The sequence below is a fragment of the Dermacentor albipictus genome, chromosome 4 (genome assembly GCF_038994185.2).
Source record: "Dermacentor albipictus isolate Rhodes 1998 colony chromosome 4, USDA_Dalb.pri_finalv2, whole genome shotgun sequence".
Classification (NCBI taxonomy): Eukaryota; Metazoa; Arthropoda; class Arachnida; order Ixodida; family Ixodidae; genus Dermacentor; species Dermacentor albipictus.
Genome location: NC_091824.1, coordinates 151,587,569 through 151,606,421, shown reverse-complemented (window position 1 = coordinate 151,606,421; position 18,853 = coordinate 151,587,569). Strand labels below are relative to the sequence as shown.

General features: G+C 44.5%; 1 long non-coding RNA gene across 2 annotated transcripts; it reads left to right on the top strand.

Moving 5' to 3' along the window:
• Positions 1-13,770: 13,770 nt before the first annotated feature.
• LOC135909784 (uncharacterized) lies at positions 13,771-18,544 on the top strand. Of its 2 annotated transcripts, none has more exons than XR_011514322.1 (3): positions 13,771-13,984; positions 16,129-16,256; positions 18,305-18,544. It is a non-coding gene; the product is annotated as an uncharacterized lncRNA (long non-coding RNA). The 2 variants fall into 2 exon arrangements; XR_010566794.2 differs by lacking the exon at positions 13,771-13,984 and adding an exon at positions 14,979-15,159.
• The last annotated feature ends 309 nt before the right edge of the window (positions 18,545-18,853 follow it).

Sequence of the window (18,853 nt, the reverse complement as noted above, 5' to 3'; positions counted from 1 at the left end):
TCATATATACAAGTGTGAAGCAAACCTGTCCTTCAGAACCAGAGTTACGGCGTGGAGCCCTCCATTCCATGCCCACTTTATTCCAGAGAGCAGAAGTTCGCCGAATTACCATCATTTGAACTCCTCGGAAAGGTGAGAGTTCGGCCATTACCACTGCTGGAGTGGTTGGGCAAGTGCATTAGATTGCTCCAATTACAGTAAATGAACAGTTTCTTTGTAGTTGTATGCAACATGCTCTTGCGTGCCAAGCGTAAAAAAAGAACAACATAGTTTTGAAGTCTCAACAACGTAACAAATAATGTTACGTAGCATTTCTTTTTTTTCGCGCAAGGAAGAAATGGGCTTGGGGAGGGCGTCTTATGTATTCCGCGCGTTGTTCCCTCTCATTTCTCTAATTAACAATCATTAGAGTAAAGCAAAGTACGAAGTAACATCGTGTTTCCCGTATGTAGTGGGCGAGCACGATTATCGGAGAAAAAAGCAGGCAAGCGAAATTAAGGTTCTCGTTTCCAGGGAGAATGTTGCCGCCGCAGTAAATGAGTTCTGAGCCGACCAAAGAACTGAAGTCTGGTAATTTTCTTCTTTTGCTTAACATTTGCTGGCATGACAATTGGCACCATTTCCCAGCACACATCTTCGATGTCCTGTCATCGCGCCTTGTGTATATTCGACAGGGGGCGAAAAAACATGGCGCGCTTTTCAAATCACCATTGACTCGCGCAATGAGTAGCCTTTTGCAACGTGGCTGAAAACGGTAGGCAAATAGTTTCTTCGTCGTCATGTCGTCTTTCCTTCGTGTGTCCGTTCCTTTTTAGCGCTACCATCAGTTTTAAAGATCGCCTTCATTCATTTGCCGAAAGCCAAGAATGATATTGCTAAATCGAATAATTCTTGGCAACCTAACTATAAAATTGAGTGTTAAGGAGTGCACTAAAGGTAAGGTGCGATCGAACTTAACAACATCACTAAAAGTTTATGCGCTAACTCTAAATAACCTTGCTGTCTTCAAATGCACTTCCCCATTGTAGCGAAAAAAAAAAAAACTTCTCGGTCATCAGAAAGTGTAGAACGTGCAGAATACCATGTTGTTTATAATAACCACGGCAGAAGTAGTAAACTATAGGTAAATGCTGAAAGAACCATATTGGGTAAACATTCATAAATATAATAAATTGATCTATTCTGGTTTGGTCTAACTGGCAAATCGACCGTTCTTGTAGCCTCGCTTAAAATTAACATTTTGTGCTCCGAGACTGTGTCCATTGCATTCCAACTCTATTCCGGATTGATTTGCAAGACTGGTGCGATAATTCTATTCCCATTCCACTCCGGGTGCTTGAAAATGTGCATTAATTCTGTAATCAATCCAACTCCGCAGTTGCAACTCTGCAACTGGGGCTAGAACCTCACCTAGATATACAGGCCAGCTCCATGAATGAGAAAAGCTGCTACTACAGCAGGAGTCGCATAACGGGTCACTATTTTTTGTACAGCCCACGTTATGTGCAGATAGCGCTGCGGGAGACAGGAATAATAATAATAATAATAATAATAATAATAATAATAATAATAATAATAATAATAATAATAATAATAATAATAATAATAATAATAATAATAATAATAATAATAATAATAATAATAATAATAATAATAATAATAATAATAATAATAATAATAATAATAATAAAATTATAATAATAATAATAATAATAAAATTATTATTATTATTATTATTATTATTATTATTATTATTATTATTATTATTATTATTATTATTATTATTATTAAATTCAAGAACTTGTTATATACCTTGATGCAGAGTACTAGAATCATAAAATGTCACGTTTATTTGTATTACCAATATTTAATGTTGTCACACAAAACCTGGTTGATCGCCTCTCTCGATAGAATGAACACTTGGCTGCAAGAGAGTTTATAACAAGACAAACTTCATATCAACACAAGAGAGAGACAGAGAGAGAGAAGAGGCGCCGAAAAGACAGAGAGGTTACCCAGAGGTTACCTCCGTTTGGCTACCCTCTACCGGGGAGGGGTAACGGGATGCGATAGATGACAAAAAAAATATGAAAGGAAAAGAAAAAAAAACACAAACACATACCTATAGTACAGAACTGGTTCTGTGGGCGCTATCACGCAGTCTGCGAAGACGTTACATAGCGTTGCATAGTGTCAACGTCCCACTAAGACAAGAACACTAACAGACAGTACGAGAACAACAAGGGAACCAAAAGCCTATCAAGCACAAAACTTTCCTTCGACGCTGTTCTCACTAACTTCTGCAACAGTGCCACTTTTCATAATTTACCACATTTGATAACTTTGTCACTGCCCCTGCGTTCTTGAACGAATGATCAAATCACGTCACCGAAGGCGACTCAGCGATGTTCCCCGTGACACGATCACTGAAGTTACCCACGTTCTCATGGCACTCAATTGATGCTTGCCTGACGTGGACGCGGCCAGACGGGAAGCCGTGCACTGTTCCTGACTCTTGAAAGCGGCGCCTCACCGAGGCATGACCTCGGGGCGGGGCGACTTGGGTGACGCCAGGAGCTGAAGCGGGACCCACGCCAGCACGCCTTGTCCAAGTTACCGGACAGAGGACCCACCCGTCCGTTCCTCTTCAGTCCTCGAGCCCGTCTGCGCTTGCGCCGCTCGCGCTGTCACGTCTTTTCTCATGCGCACTTAGTTGAGGCGCCGCAGTTCTTTTCCACTTTTGTGTCTTTTAAGTCATCACAAATGTCGTCTGCTATTGTCAATCTTAACATATACTAATCAAGCCAATTAATGTAACTGACACAATAATGAACATTTATTTGAATATTAGGATGAAAAATAGTTGTAAAATGTCCATTAGTGCATTGTCAATAAATATGATTTCAATTCAAAGGTATGATAACACGTTTCTTGGGCAGAAATTGAATGAAATAACATTCCAAAATATTCCGGCCCATTACAAGCTGGATCGCCCAATCGTTGACCGACTTGGTAGAACGGCGCATACTTATCGCTCGTGAAGATGACCAACTTCGTATTGCGTTTGTAACCTCTCTTAGAGGAGGGGGAGGAGGAGGAAATAAACAGAGAAGGCAGCAATGTTAACCAGAAATGCGTCTGGTGGGCTACCTACTCTGCAGGACGGGAGAGAGTGAATAGACGGATGAGATAGAGGGAGGAGAAGGGGAGGAAATCTGCGCTGAGCTCACGCACGCACATGGAGAGATGCCTAAGGCACCAGAGGGTATGGAAAACCAAAACATATAGTAAAAAAAATGCGTGAAAGCACCGTGGTGCCAGTTATTGCGTTCTGGTATCGTAAGCACTGAAATTTGCTGCATCATGCCAAGGGCAGCGGATGGAAGGGAATGAGCGTTCGCAGACACGCGCGTCTCAATCCACGGACACGCACAAACGCGTGTGCTCTTTATACCGGGCTCTCACCCGAGAAACCTTGTAGTCGCGACTGCGTTGCGTCTTGTCGCCATTGTGCCAAGGCCTACTAGTCGAGTTCCTCGATTTGGTCGGAACAGACGTGCCACGCAAGATCTTTCCTCGTCTGCCTTCAGGCGTTTCCCATCACACAAAAGTTCCGACCGACAACTGAATGCGGGAAGGACAAAGCTGTCGGTGCCTATATAGAGGCGTGGATGTTCCGTCCATGTGCATTACGTCCGTGTGTAAAACGTGCAACGACTCAGCCATCTTCCCTGTTTCTTATCTTGCCTAGCTTGTATGGTCTTCTCAAGACTCTTCGCCACGCACGCTTCATTTCTTTGGTTTTGAGATTCTGTTTTTACTTGCTTTGTCTGTGTGCACAGCTTACATTTATAGTTTGCATCGTTCGGAGTTCTGTTGCAGAAAAGAGAAGAAAGAATAACGAAAGCACACGGGTGTTTTGCGATTGCACGAAGTAGTCAGCAACACAATACCTGGGACGAGCTAAAGTGCTGCCCTACTGCCAGATAGATCGGAACTGTTCTTCAGGGTCTGTGTGGAGAAACTTGCTTTATGTAAGTGCCATCCGCGATTACCGTTGTCGCGCCAATCTTCTCGTTATCGCACCAACGCCTATCAGAATTGACCGCTGTTCAAACACCGTCCAATCAGCAAACTATCTTACGCAACAAAAGTTTTGTGAATGCAAGCCCATATTGCTTGTGATATGTTGGTTGGAATTGCTGACCTGCTTTTTTCTTTGCTCTCAGAGATACATTTGACGCGCAACGAGTGTCATCTCTTGATTGCACAATGGCGTCGCTTTCTCTTTATTGGGTGCATAACTTGGCAGATAGTGATGGGCTAATATTGGCACAAAATTCACCACAAAGACAAGGACATTTAGAGAAGATGGGACACGGATCTTAACTGCCGAATGATGGCGTGGACGGCACTACGTAGCAGTGCATTCTTTCGTAACATTGCCGCTTACATAAAGAAAGAGAAAAGCGTTGTATACAAAAATAGATCCTCATATTATTGCCTCAAGAACCATACAAGACAGTGCTGGATGCATCGACGACGATAACGTCAATGGCGCGACAGCCTTTACTGCAATAATGTTCGTCATCAGTTTGTAAGAATTTTTCTCGTGAACTGACGGCTGCACTTAGAATTGAAGTTCGCGTCCTCTTTCCCAAGTGGGAGCCCTTTCATTAAGTTAGCAAACTGAAGCCCAGCCACGGTACGAGTCAATAATAGACTAATTTAACTCGGAATCCAAGAAATCCGTTCGATAGGAAGCAATCATTTTCCAATACAGCAACGCTCGCATAATGGTTGCTCGGCCGAGGAATGAGTTTTCTTTTCTCGTCCGATGAGAAATGACTTCCCTCCAGCTGACAGTTGATTCCGATTCGCCAAACTGTCACTATTTTAGGAGAGCTGAGACGGCGCCTGACGCTTTGTTCGTTACACTTGCAATTTGCAGTCCATTGTCGTTCTCAATTGGTTCTAGCTTAGTAGGGACATCGTTACATCATAGGCGACATTGCCTGGCTGGAACAGTGGGTTCCCTACGTTTTTACTGGTTTTGGTGACGAGCGGCTTATGGGCAGCACAAACGTAATGAAAAGCAAGAATGAATATCTACATGTGAAAACTCAAGTACAGTTTAGGAAACACCGGCCCATGCTTTGGCCAAAAATTTTGCATAAGAGGCAACAGCTTCGTATAACAAAACGGGATATATAGGGGGCAGGCGTTTGTGTTTCATACTCCGCATTCGGACGTCTTTATTCGTACAGCTGCATTTCAGAGCAGCAGCACTTACAGTGCATACGGCAAGTATTTCGCCTCTTATATATAGTTTTTGATAAATAGATGACAGGAAAACCTTTTGTTCCAACAGTAGGTCTGAATATGATGCGTGTTTTGTAGCATATGTGCAGTGGCAACAGCTGATCTAGTAACTTCAAATGATTCCTTAGGTTTCATCCAATTTGATATATTATTGAGTTGATTTCTGCATAGAAGCGATGTGTTTGTCTTAGCTTTTAAATGCGCTTAACAGGCTGATAGAAAACTATATGGTTGCTACGTGGTTATTACGACAAAACAATTTGACATAAACACAACACGCAAACATTATTCCTTCTTTCGTATTTCAGGCGTGGTAATAGGGTATTATAGCATTCTCGACAAGTTCAGAAGTTTCTACAGTGTATAGTTAAGGGGTTAAGTTTAGGAGTCCAGTTTGTGCCGTTGATCGTCAAGTATATCTAAAACACCGCAAGTGTGATTTACAGCTATTCAGTTAGATGGGATACACTGCGTCGGTTGTTCTTACTTGAGCTCTCATGTGAGCGTAAAAAAAAGATAAAGTTCTTTCAATAAAATTTTGGAGGATGCTTAAGCTTCGCCTTTAAGAGTGGAACGCGATAGCATTCAAAGATGTCGGCCTGCTTCTCACGCTTCCCGGCAACTGCAGATTATGTAACCGTAATGTTTGCCGTGAAACTCTGGCGACGAAGGCTATGCATGAAGGCGAGTGGGCGAGCTTACTGGAAGAAACGCGGCCTCTTGCGTGCGCCGCCAATGCGTGGGGGCAAGCGCCATCTGAATGGTGTTGTTGCAAGGGATTGAGCGCAGTGCGCCGCTTCATGAATGGTAGAAGCGCTGGTAAAGGCGTTTATGTTTCAGCTTCCGGGTAACAGAATTATGTTTCCTTGTATATTCACATTAGAATCCGACGCTGTCATGTCTGTGGCTTGTGTTTAGGTTGTATTTTACAATTCTTCTGACGCATATTACTTTGAGAAATTCAGTTAGTTCAGTAACGCCTATGCTCCACACATAGGGCCTTTGTGGTTGTGGTTCGGAACGACTTTAGTTAAACGACGTCCGACGCAAGGCGCCGACAACGGAGTTTATGCGTCGCAGGTCCCTTAATGCTGTCCCGTTAATATTAGAGGCCGTGGTGAGGCGAAAATAACCGATGGCCTGAATCAGATAGTTGTGCTAAGAAACGTCGCACATCATTTTATTGAATAGACGGTGGAGGCATAAGATATATTCCTAGAAATGGATCTCACGGTAGGGCACTGGAGAAAGTGCTGATTTTACCCCAACATTTCTATTGATGATATTTCACTTTGTCTTCCTTACCCTTAATATTTTGTCACGCCGCGGGTACAAACAACATAAGGGATGATGTTCTTGTACTTATTTTACGTTTCTTGCCGCACGTTTTGTTACGCACTGAGCTTACAAGAGGAAAATTTATGGAATGTGCACTTCAAGTATTGCACTAGTGCACGAATCGCTTTTCGGGCCAGGAACGGGTGTGGCCACGGTCCGAATATCTTTGACTCAGTGAACCGTCTTTTGTCCAGTCTGTGCAAAGTCGCCCGCAGAGAGAGGCGTTCTACATCGTAGCGAAGGCAGCTACACAAGAGATGCTCGATGGTTTCCTCACACCCGCAGGAGCCGCACATCGGGCTCTCGGCCATTCCCAAACGATAGGGGTATGAGTTCGTGAACGCCACTCCAAGCCACTCCCGCTCTTTGAAAAGCTCATTTGCCATTGGGTACGTCGCTTAGCAGAAGCAGATAATTTCCAGCACGTTGCTTTTTCTGACAGGTGGCTGTTAGCATATTTGTTCGCTCAAGCGCCCAAGTAAGCCACTGTATGGATCTTCAATGCCATTTATCCAGTTTTTCTTACAGCGTCGGGAAAGAGATGGTAATAGAGATGCGTGCTTGACAACTGTAGCGTATAGAAGGCCCACGGGGTGATAGCAGTGATATTTCTCACTTTGACAGGCACCTACCCTTGCCTCCTTTAAGAACGATCGCTCACTGTAAAGTATAGTACAATGATGTTTTCGTGCTTCTGCACTTATAAGGTTCGTTTACCCTAAGAGAGAGAGATGAATATAACGGATGCACGAATGTTAAACAGCCATGAGTCTGGTTGGCTACCCTACGCTGGGAAAAGGGAGAAGATGAAGAAAGAGAAGGGGGAGAGAGAGAAGGTGAATTGAGGGAACGTATAGAGGCATGCACGGACAGTACTTGAGCTAAAGCCGCTCGCGCAAACCAGACGTTTTGGGAAAGCACAAAAGTGCCTTCACTGCCTTCTGAGCCGATGATCGGTGGGGAAGGTGCTCTATAGTATTGTCTGGTCACTCTATGGATGATAATCTAATTTTCTCAATGTGTTGGACAAAGATTGTCTTTGTGCCTAAAATTGAGGACAATGACACAATAAGTTGTCAATTTTCTCCTCGCATCCACAAACACCACACGCAAGACTATCAGCCACTCCAATTAGTGCTGAGTAGGCATTCATGAAGGCAGCTCCAAGCCACAACCGACACAGAAGAGACGCTTCGCGTCGGTGCAGTCCGGCCAGAGGTCTGAGTTGCAGTGAAGGGTTTAGTCTCTGCTGTCTTGCGCGCCTTGTATGTGGGGTATTCCACTCTGCTAAGGAGAGTGTGCATGCTAGAATGCGAAGTTGTCTCGTAGTGTCGGTCCTTGAGAGGGGAATGGGCACGCAGCGGTCTTCTCGGTTTGACGTCCGAGCTGCCTTATCTGCGTCGCCATTTCCAATTATGCTGTAATGAGCTGGTATCAATGGACAAGAGATATCACGGCATTTTTCTCTCAAGTGATGGATAAGTTTCACGATTTCGCATGTGAGCTGATCGTGACTTCCATGTCGGAGAAATGACTGCCCACATTGCAAGGCCGGCCTTGAATCGCAGAAGACTCCCCATTTTCAAGGACTTTCAGCTTTTATCACAGGAAGCGCGTTGTGGAGAGCCGCGAGCTCTGCAGCTGTAGACGTAGTTTATATGGGAAGTCTTGAACCGCTGGGTTATTCTCATTGTTGGTTAACTACAGCGCCACCGCAGCTTAGTTGCTTCAGTGCTTATGGCCGCCAGTCCGTCTTTTTCTGAAGTCCTGGGATTGTAAGTTTTCCTTGAGTACCGCTCACACACCATGAAGGAATCGAAAGTCTTGCCGCAGGTGCATAACATGACCTCAGAGAAGCACGGTGCGCGAAGACAGTCGCACTGAATGTATCGTGGGCCCTTTCTAATGGAAGACTTGCGAGGTGGTGGGTGAAGGGTGTTATGTGCACACGCATTGTTTCAATGGCAATGCGCGTTCTAATAGTGTATTCTTGAGCGACTGCAATAACCTCAGTAGTTGACGCACTCCGCGGTAGACCAAGGGATATCTTGATATCTTGAGGACTTGGGCTTGGATGCGGTGGACTATATTCAGGTTAGTTCTGCAGGTGTTGGGGATGACCGGTAGGCTGTACCGCAAAAATCCGATAAAGAGGACCCTGTACAGTTGCAACATAGATTGTATTGGCACTACCCAGGTATTTCCTGCTAGGAACTTAAACACATGACAAATTCCTGTCAGGCATTTTTTCGCATAATTCACATGAGGGGTCCAAGAGAGAGCAATGACTAATGCTGTGAGGTGGGGGCATATGCGTTCGCTAGCATTTCCCAAATATTTCTTAATTTTTCTCTCTCTATTTTTATTGTTCCTTTCTATGTCTTCTTTTTGTGTGTCTATGTATGGCTGGTAGTGTTATTGCCGATACAGATTTGGTATTTCCCTCGCCACGTAAGCTGAAATCTATTTTATTATCAGCTGTAAGCTATGGGACTTCTCCTGAAGAACAAACAAACAAACAAACAAACAAACAAACAAACAAACAAACAAACAAACAAACAAACAAACAAACAAACAAACAAACAAACAAACAAACAAACAAACAAACAAACAAACAAACAAACAAACAAACAAAAATGTAATAGACAGACAAGCAGGGAAGCAAGCAAACCAACAAGCCAACAAACTAGTTTTAACGAGTTGACACCTAATGGTAGCGCAGCGTGATAGAAAAATCAGATGGCTGCTTCGTTTCTAGATATGTGAACCTTTGCCAATAGGCTGCTTGCGTCTCCCTACGGGAATCAGTAGGGAGGCGCAGCTGGCATAATGTCCCGCTCTACATTTTTTTTTCTTCCAACATCGTCACACCAAGGATGAAATTCCCTAAGCTGTGCTGTTCGTACGCAATTTCTTAGCCAAAATGTTCTCACGCTCAGATAAGTGGCAGCGTGTTTAACTGAGAGTGTCACGCGTACAAGAGCGAGGAGGAAGCAAAGCTCGGATTAAACGACAAAAGCTGAATGAAGAGAGGTTAACTGAAAGCATGATCGCACACCTTGCGTAAGTAGTTGATGGTATACTCTTTTTTTTAATTATGGGGTGTTACACGCCAAAACCACGATCTGATTATGAGGGACACCGTATTGGGGGACTCCGGAAATTGGGACCACTGGGTGTTCCTTAACGTGCACCTAAATCTAAGTACACAGGTGCTCTCGCATTTCGCCCCCATTGAAATGCGGCCGCCGGGGCCGGGATTTGATCCCGTGACCTCGGGCTTAGCAGACCAACCACCATATGCTATATTCTGACGCCGAATCACTGCACGCCCATACTTGACAGCTTCCTTTTCCGGGCGTGTACTACAGCGCCGACAAGCGCGACCAAGCTCGCCCGTTGAGCACATCACCGTCAAAAGAATTGCACACACTAAACATTTTTACGCCCTTATGGGTGTGAATAGGGGTGCTTTCGGCATTTACACCCATGCCCACACCCTTCTAGCACCCTTTTCGGCCAAAGCACTCTATCACAAGGGTGGATACCACACATAAGGTGTGACTTTGCTCAAAGAAGGGTGTTAAATCGACGCCTGAAGGGTGTTGAACGTATTGATGCATAAATCTGAGTAACGTGTACACGTCCACGCATTAAGCAATGTGTGTATGTATTGCATTTTTAATGCGAAAGCGTTTCATGGCCTTTCAGGTAGGAAAGGTGGCGTTCTCCGCAACAACAATCCATACGGGACCCTGCTCATGCCAATCTTGTCATTTCCCTTGAAAGCATTCAGAACCGCGCCGCCCGCTTTATTCTCTCAAATTATTCACTTCATTCAAGCGTCACGTCCATGAAAAGAACACTAGGTGAACCTGATCTTTGGTTACGTCGCAAATACTTTCGTCTCTGTCTTTTTCATAGAATATGCTAATTTAACCCTTCTCGTAAAGAAAATCTTTTCACCACACCAAGTTCTCGTCTCGCATCGACCATCAACACAAAATTGATGTGCCATACTTCCTTTTTGCCAAGAACAGCCACTGAACGCAACCGCCTTCCCGCCTCCACAGTCTCAATTTGTGACACCACTAATTCAAGGTCGCTGTTCAAATTATCGTATGGTTTGATTTTCTATTTTTGCGCTGCATTGCAATTATTGCATATTTTCACCACTTCTTTCTGTTGTGCCTACTAGGCCTTGAATGTATATAATAAATAAATAAAATGTGAAGTCATCACCGTCTTTTATGACGTCAGTAGTGATACAGAAGGTAGTAAATACAACAACGTTAAGTATGAGCAATTATGGGTAAATAATGTGAAATAATGTGAATAAGGGTGGAATAAATTGCATTAAGGTTCGTACAAACTATAGCACGGTGGATTACGGGAGATTAAGGTAGAATTGTGAAGAACACGTGACAATGTATGAACTAACGTATCATGGTCACGTGACAATTGCAAGTGTAGATGCGTGAAGCGATTAAGTTTTCCCATTCCTAAGTGACTGTCGATATTTCTTCAAGGATTGTGATGTTACTGGCATGACGGCCACTCCAAAAATGTATCATCCAGAAAAACAACGCCCTTTCACTTACAATTCCATTATCATTATTTTTCGTGCTCACAGGAATATTAACATGCAATTAAACACTTCTAGAAAAACTGCAGTAGCAGAGCGAAAACACGAGAGCAACTTGCGCAATTCTGCACTAATATTTCGGTGCCCTTAATAGCCCAACAAAAAGTGGTGAAATGGAAGAAGCTGTTTGGATACATTGCTGAACAAACAGGGACGTGCTGTTGGACGAGCCTCTGCTGTACAATGGCATCAACGTACAATTTGCATGGTGAATCCATAAAGAAGACTTATAGAGGCGAGATCACGTTGGAAGTTCTCAAACCCGAATTTCCACGTACCTTGCCTAATTCATTCAGAGGTTTACTAAGCTACTGATCTGCTTTCTAAGTGCACCCTCAAATACAGCTTGTAAGGCTGAGCCTATATATTAAGGGCTGGTATCGTCAACGCTGTAATTTCTTATCCAGAGCATACGCACTTGCAAACGCAGTCTTCAGTCTCCTCATGAATGTTTACGCGTCGCTGTCACACGACCAAGATGTGAGCGTCTTTATCGAGCCATGATATCGCAGAAACTACGCTGTGACCTCGCAAAGTTGCTTCGTTCGGACGCAGCGAATAATCTAATTGCACCAGCAGAAGAGCGCCGATCGTCTCGCTCACGGTCCCGATTTGTGTACTGTACCCTCAGTGATGCAGCACAGACTGCGCCCCCCACCCCAAAATAAAATTCCCGGCACAAAACGTAGTAGCAACTACCCGCCTCACCGCTCTAGTTAGAGACCACAACGAAGCAGCAGCAAACAGGCGGCCATGCGAGCAAGCAAACCTGTCAGAATAAACGTTCAATTTGCGCGGCCGCCCCATGCCCAATGAAAAGCGACCGGAAGTGACGGCCGACGCTGTACCATTAAAGCCCCTCAATTTTCCAAAAGTAGCGCCATTCTTAGATCTTTCCGCCACCCCGCTCACCCAGGCGCTTCCTCCTCCACTCCTCCTGTCGCCCCAGCCTCCTCCGCTCCCCCATTGGCCAATCTGTGTCACGTGAAAGCGGGCCCCGCGCTTTTGTATATTTTTTTCTTTCCGGCGCAGAGCAGGCGCCGCGCTTTTGTATATCTTTTCTTTCCAGCGCGCTGCGACCCCCAATCTTGGGCCTGCGACCCCCATTTTTGGGCCTCCGCGACGAAGTACGGCAGGCGGTTTGAAGGAGCGCGGTAGTTTTATACAATGTGTTAGGGCCGAGTGCTTAATTGCGATGCCGTGCTGCTGCGCCTACGGTTGCCACAACAGACCCAGTGACGGCAAAAAGCTTTTTGTTTTACCATCCGCCGGGCGCAACGCAAAACGAAGAAAAGTGTGGATTCACAAGATCGGGCGGGCTGACTTCGAGCAAGTGGCAAAGAACGCGCGGCTTTGTTAAGTGACACGGCTCCTCCAACCTCTTTTTTTGACGCCCGTGTCAAAACGGGCCCGTGTCCAGTGCATTGGGGGTGCGTTAAAGAACCCCAGCTGCAAAAAAAAATAATCCAGAGCCCCCATTATGGCGTGCCTTATGAGATCGTGGTGTTGGGATGTAAAACCCAAGAATCAACTTTTCTTCTGTCTTGTGTGCCTTGACTGTTCCAGTTAACGCAACACTGCTTCCTTGTGAAAACTTACAACGCAAAAGAATACAGACGCACGTAGTATACAGAGATAAAATTAGCACTTCAACAAAAGTGTTGCTGGTGCCAATGAGGGAGGGGGATAATTATTTTCTGAACCTCTTTCCAGTTGTCCCATCAAGTTCCTTCTTTCTTTTCTATCAAATTCTAACCATTTGCACTGTAATAAATAAATAACGATTTCATATGCTGGTAAGTTGTTAAAATTATCTATACCGCCTATGTGTGAAAACGTTGCTCATGGCCACCACAACCTGTGCATGAGCTACGTACATCTGTAAAAGGCGCGGAACAGAAACGGCCCTGCTGCCAGGCATTGCTGACCGCAGACAGTCGGAATCTCTCACGCGCCGGCCGAACAAAAGCATCCTGCAGGTACGTAAATTAACCTACGAAACCACGTGCACATACTTTCGCGCTGTCAAAACCTGAAACTCTGGTAATTACTCTCGTGTCTGAGCACACCGCGTGCTTGTGTCGTGTTTCAGCAACACGAACTTTCAACGTGCGCGCGCTTTACGCCTTAAATACGCCTTGAATAATGGTGCTTTTCTCTATTTCTTCCGCAAATCCGACACGACATTCTTAAGGCCAGTTACCGACTGACAAAGCAAGATCTAGATTGAAAAAAACTGCTCCGCAGGACTCGAACGAACTTTTCCGCGGATTTTCTCCCGTAGCGTGTTAGCCGTCGTCTGCTACGGCAGGCCCACTGCCGGCGGCGCCACCATCGAGGCCGCGCCGAGCGGAGGAGGAGAGAAGTGAATGGCGCTACTTTGGGAGATTGAGGGGCTTTATGTACCATCACTTCGGCGCGCAGCAGGACGGGAAGGCGGAAGCTGCGCCATCATTCTCGTTTTCGCGTGCGTTCGCGTCGCGCGCTGTGCGAAGTAATTTTAAACGTGTGATTAGTTTTGCGCGCGGGGTAGAAAAAGATGTGGCCCATGCTTTGTGTATTACTCGTGCCGCACTTCAAAGCAAAGCGTTCGTACGCACTGGAAGATGGATCCACGAAGGCTGAAACGAGAAGTTGCAACGTGCCGGTCGATAGTACTGGCATGATGGAAACTTTCAGGCAAGTGCCCGTTTATTTGGTATTTGTTTTGTTCGCTTTAGAATTATCTCACTGTGATCTCGTAGCATAATTCATAAGAGCAAGAGCAGCTGCACTCCTACTAGGGCAAGTTTACTACCTCGATCCCGTCCCGTGTGACTAATGTTTGTCAAATTTACATCGGGCGTGGTGCGCCTGCATAGTTACGCTTTGTTTCTCAGCGCTTGAAGGTTCATTGATGTGATTCTCTTGTGCGTTCAGCGCGGCTGCTTGTAATGCGGTCGTTCGCGCTTCAGTTAAATGTGGTCGACCACTTTTGCGTCGCGTAGAAAAGGACTGGCTTAGCCACCTTTCGAAGGAACCGGCGCGGTATTGGTTCTCCCTGATGCGGTCGCGTGCTGCTGTTGCTGCTTGCCGGACGCCTTCAGCATTTTATCGGCTCGCTTTGTCTGTGCGTGTGCGCGTGCTCGCGCTCGGCTTGATTTGTGTGTGCGCTCAGCTCAGCTCGCTTTGTGTGTGTGTGTGTGTGTGTGTGTGTGTGTGTGTGTGTGTGCGCGCGCGCGCGCGTGCGTTCAGTACATGCCGGTTTGTATGGGCCGGCGTGTTTGCGCGTGTCTAGTGCGTACGTGTTTTGTGAGTGTGTTGTCTGTGGGTCGATGTGTGTGCGTGCACGTGTTAGCGTGTCTGCCTGCATGCATGTACAGTCGCCCAAATCTTTAACTGGTGTGCGGGAGCGGCGACTTTTCCGTGCGTCAGCGCCGTTTGACGGGGTGAGGCTGGAAACAGTCTGAGGCTAAGCGCATGCGCACAAAGCGCGCTCAGCTGGGCCCATCGTCTACTAGGCTGTTTCCAGCCTCGCCGCGTCATACGGCGCTGACGCCCGGAAAAGTCGCCGCTCCCGCACACCAGTTAAAGATTTGGGCGACTGTATGTGTGCTTGTTTGTGTTCATCAATGTGCGCGTGCGCGCTTTTGTGTCTGCGCTTTGAGAGTGCGTATTCTTGTGTGTGCGTGTGGATGCGTTTTGTGTGCGTGCGTATGTATTGCATGAGGCCGGTAGAGTTTTACTCGCAATAAAACTCTTCCGATTTGGTGCAGCGAGTGTTCCCGCCTGAAAGCCGAGTTTGGTTTCAAGCCACCCTGGACAACTGCTGTATGAGGCGCCGTTTCTCGGGAGGACCAGTGGGAAGGCGCCAAGTATACGCTTCGTCCTTTTTCCTCCCATGCCCTAATGAATCGATATCCTTGTTTTTTATTGTGAAAGGAACGTTACATCCAGAGCATAAATAAATGATTAGGAAATCTGGTAGTGTGTTTCGCCATTACAATAATTCCGATCTTAAAGACGTGGATTTCCCATTAGCCCACATTTCTTTTGATGCAGACAACCGCTGAAATTGTTAGCGGCAGGTTATTCGAGACGTTCTACGTATATAGCAATTGTCTTCAGGAGCTTTAATGAATATTGAAAATTTGAAGTGTTGTGCTTTAGAGGTATCATATATAAGCTTTAGGTCTCCGGGTAATTTGCATGCCCTTCAAGAGCTGTCGCCTATAGCCCTATTGAAATTCGTAACTACAGTTTGGAGCACTGGGGAAGCTAGAAGGCTTGCCCCGGCTCTCGAGAAAGTGTTTAAGCTGGAGGTGTAGGTTGAGGAGTTTGGGGTTGGTAACACAAAGGATTTTTTATGCCTTAGCAGTAGGAGTGACACAGGATAAAAAAAATGTATGTGTGTCAAGCACAGGAAGCTGCTCATGTGGTAGAAGCATGTGTGCGTGTGTGTGTGTGCGCGTGTGTGTGTGCGCCCATGCATGCGTGCGTGTGTGTGAATTCTCTCCTCAAAAGGGAGTATGTGTGTGAGCTATTTCATTGCTGGTCTGTTTGCCAAGAATTGGAAGAAAACACAATAATCAATTTAACTTGAAATAATAAACTTCAAAGCATACTGGCGTACTGGCGACAGCAGCATACAAGCATGCAGCTGTGTGACAATCTTAATGCATGACTGCAACATCTGGAAGGAGGCTTGCTTCTTCAGTAAGCAGCACAAAGTCCATATTCTTGGCTTTTCTCGTGCAAACCAAAACGAGGCTCATTGCCAATGATCTTGTCTTTTGCTCTAATAGCATTTGTTTACCTTGTACTTAGAGCGTTGTTTCTCGCAGGTCATGCAGATGGTAGCAGCGATTTCACAATGCCCAGCCTTGGCGCCCCCCATCAAGAGCAAGCCACTTGCTTTCGCCTTCAGACAGATGGTTAACGTCTTCTTGAAAGCGGTTGAGAAGACAACATTGTAAGTAGATATAGTTGTGTAGTGTAATATAATAAGTCAAGTTATAATTTAAAACTCGGGCTCCTTGGCCGCCTAAGCTTGATATGATGTGCAGTTGTCGGTGGTTGTAAATATTGCCGATGGTACAGTGCATACTGCAGGTATGACTGCTGATCCAATGTATACATTTGCATTTTCTTGATGGTCTTTCATAATGAGGATTTTCTTTGTGCAAGAATATTCACAGAATGCCGGGGCATTGTAGCATCATATTCTTTATTGTGCATTAACTGCTAATTTCGTATGACCTTCCTGCTACCAATTTATTTGCAGGAAAGGAATATTTGTTTACTCTCTGCAATGAGCTTGTTATTTGCTCATTGCATTACACTCTTCTACCTTTAATTTATTCCCATACAATTATCAAAACCTTAAAATTTCAGCTGTTTTTATTTTGAATACAATATCAAAATCAAAATGCACCGGATTGCAATCTAGACTGCACGGGATTTGAAGAAATTACAAGAAACCAGGACCTCTCGGGAGCGTTAAAAAAACGTTTCCGCAGGTAATGTGCCTAATTATACTGAGCTAGCTGCTCACGAAAATTGCAAGCATATTTCATTTCACATAGTTTTGCAGGATATAGCAGGCCTATCATAGTCTCTGAGCACAACCTTACCTCATTTGCATCATGAAAATGTCTCATGCTTAATTTGGGACAAGTTTTGAAAAATGAATGTATCATAATTTTGAAACTACACAAAGTATTGGTTGAGGCTAGACAGTTTTCAAACAACTTGACCATGTTGAACTTAGCCATTACAGACGGAAAAAAAAACATGCACAGGAGCACTCATTCAATGAAATGTGATGCTTGTGGTTATTTTTCACATGCAAAATGTACTTTTAAGCGAGAGAGGGCAGGTAGCCAATTTACAACCATTGTGACTCATGCGGATAGTAGCAACACAGGATGAGAAATGGTTGTCTCTGAGGTTCATTGAATATGTGAAAACTCATATACAGTACCCTCCCCCCTATGAGGGGTAACCGTGCAATATGTTTTGGGCAAGAAAGACGATTGTTCTAGGAGACAAGAAATTTCAGGCTCTAGTTGAGAGGCTACAGAAAGAAGGACCATGTAAATAGTCACAGATTAACATAAGCTGCATCGGAGTGGCATCACAGTTTAGAGCATGAAGTGGGAGCATGAGGAAGGATCATAAGCTTAAATAAGGGAATACTACTTGTCAGTGCATTGCCAAGCTAACCCATTGAAAGAAGGGGGCGTGCTCTAAGAAAAATAGTTGACAACACATGCTAAGTTTTCGAGGAAAGTATGCCAAAATGCCCATTCTTACTAAATTAGTAAATAAGAAATACACGATAAATTTTAGGATTCAGAAAGTGTCTAATAAACCGCATTGGAGAGTTGGATATTGTTGGGCTGGATGCATGTATTGCAGGGCAAATGAGAATGCCAGTGGGGATTCCCTCATTTTCATTTTGTGTGCACTCTCTGTAAAACAGTTCTCTTTGTCTCCTAGTGTAATAATGTTGTGTAAAAACAGTCATTTTTTAATGCCTTGTGCATTTCACTCTTAATGTGCAATATCCCGTAAGCTTCTCACCTGCAGTACTTATAAAGTGTAATGCAGATATATTGCAGATTTCATAATGTCAATTTTGTATTAAGGTAACATACACACTCTTGGACAAATGTCTGTTGTTGAGAGATGTCATTGGTAGTCTTTAAACTTTATTCACTCTTATTTTCTATGGTGAAAAGGCTACTGTAAATTTATGTTTTTGCTGCTGTATGTGCCTTGTGTTCACAATGACACAGTGGTTTAGCTTCACAGTAACATGCAATTCCTTAATTTGCAAAATAGAAACTTCTCCTACCTTTCACTTGTCTTGCCCAGTTGCCTGAGCGGTGCATTCTGCCCAGTCACATTAAGTTTGTTACTTTGAGGAGCTTGTGGCTTTATCAAATTTTCCGCAAAGTACATGTGTAATTGCACGGACTGAATTCTCATGATTCTCTTCTTATTTTGCTAATGCAGGCTGCAAGATTCCAGCAATGCCATGCACTGCATTTATTGGTCAAGATGCTCAGAGAATGGAGTCCCTGCACCTCGTGGTTAACCGTGAACATTTCTTTTTCTTTTGGAAAGCTAAAGGCCATTTGCTGCATCACTTGCATTTTTGCAGCTCAGATGTGTACTATATTTTTCTAATTTTGAATCAATATTGGCTATTCAGTATAAAAAATGACGTACAGCGTGAAGGACAAGGACTGCGAGAGACACTCCACTGACTTTCAACAATATTTTATTGCGTTGCCACATCGTATGTGTATACACAGAGGGGTCATGCGCAGAAAATGAAAGCCAGACACAAGGGGTGTTCTAACAGCAAGTCATTGTAAAAAGAACATGGTCACTTGAAAAAAAAAAATCACAATTTCTATCTGTTTAGATACAAAATTTCACTAGGGGTCAGCGTGATAGAGGGGGCACTAACGCACACACTACCCAGTTTTCTGGTGAAATCAGCTTCAATAATTTACCGGGTGAGCTGTGTCTCGCTAAAACTTCGGTATCTTAAAGAGG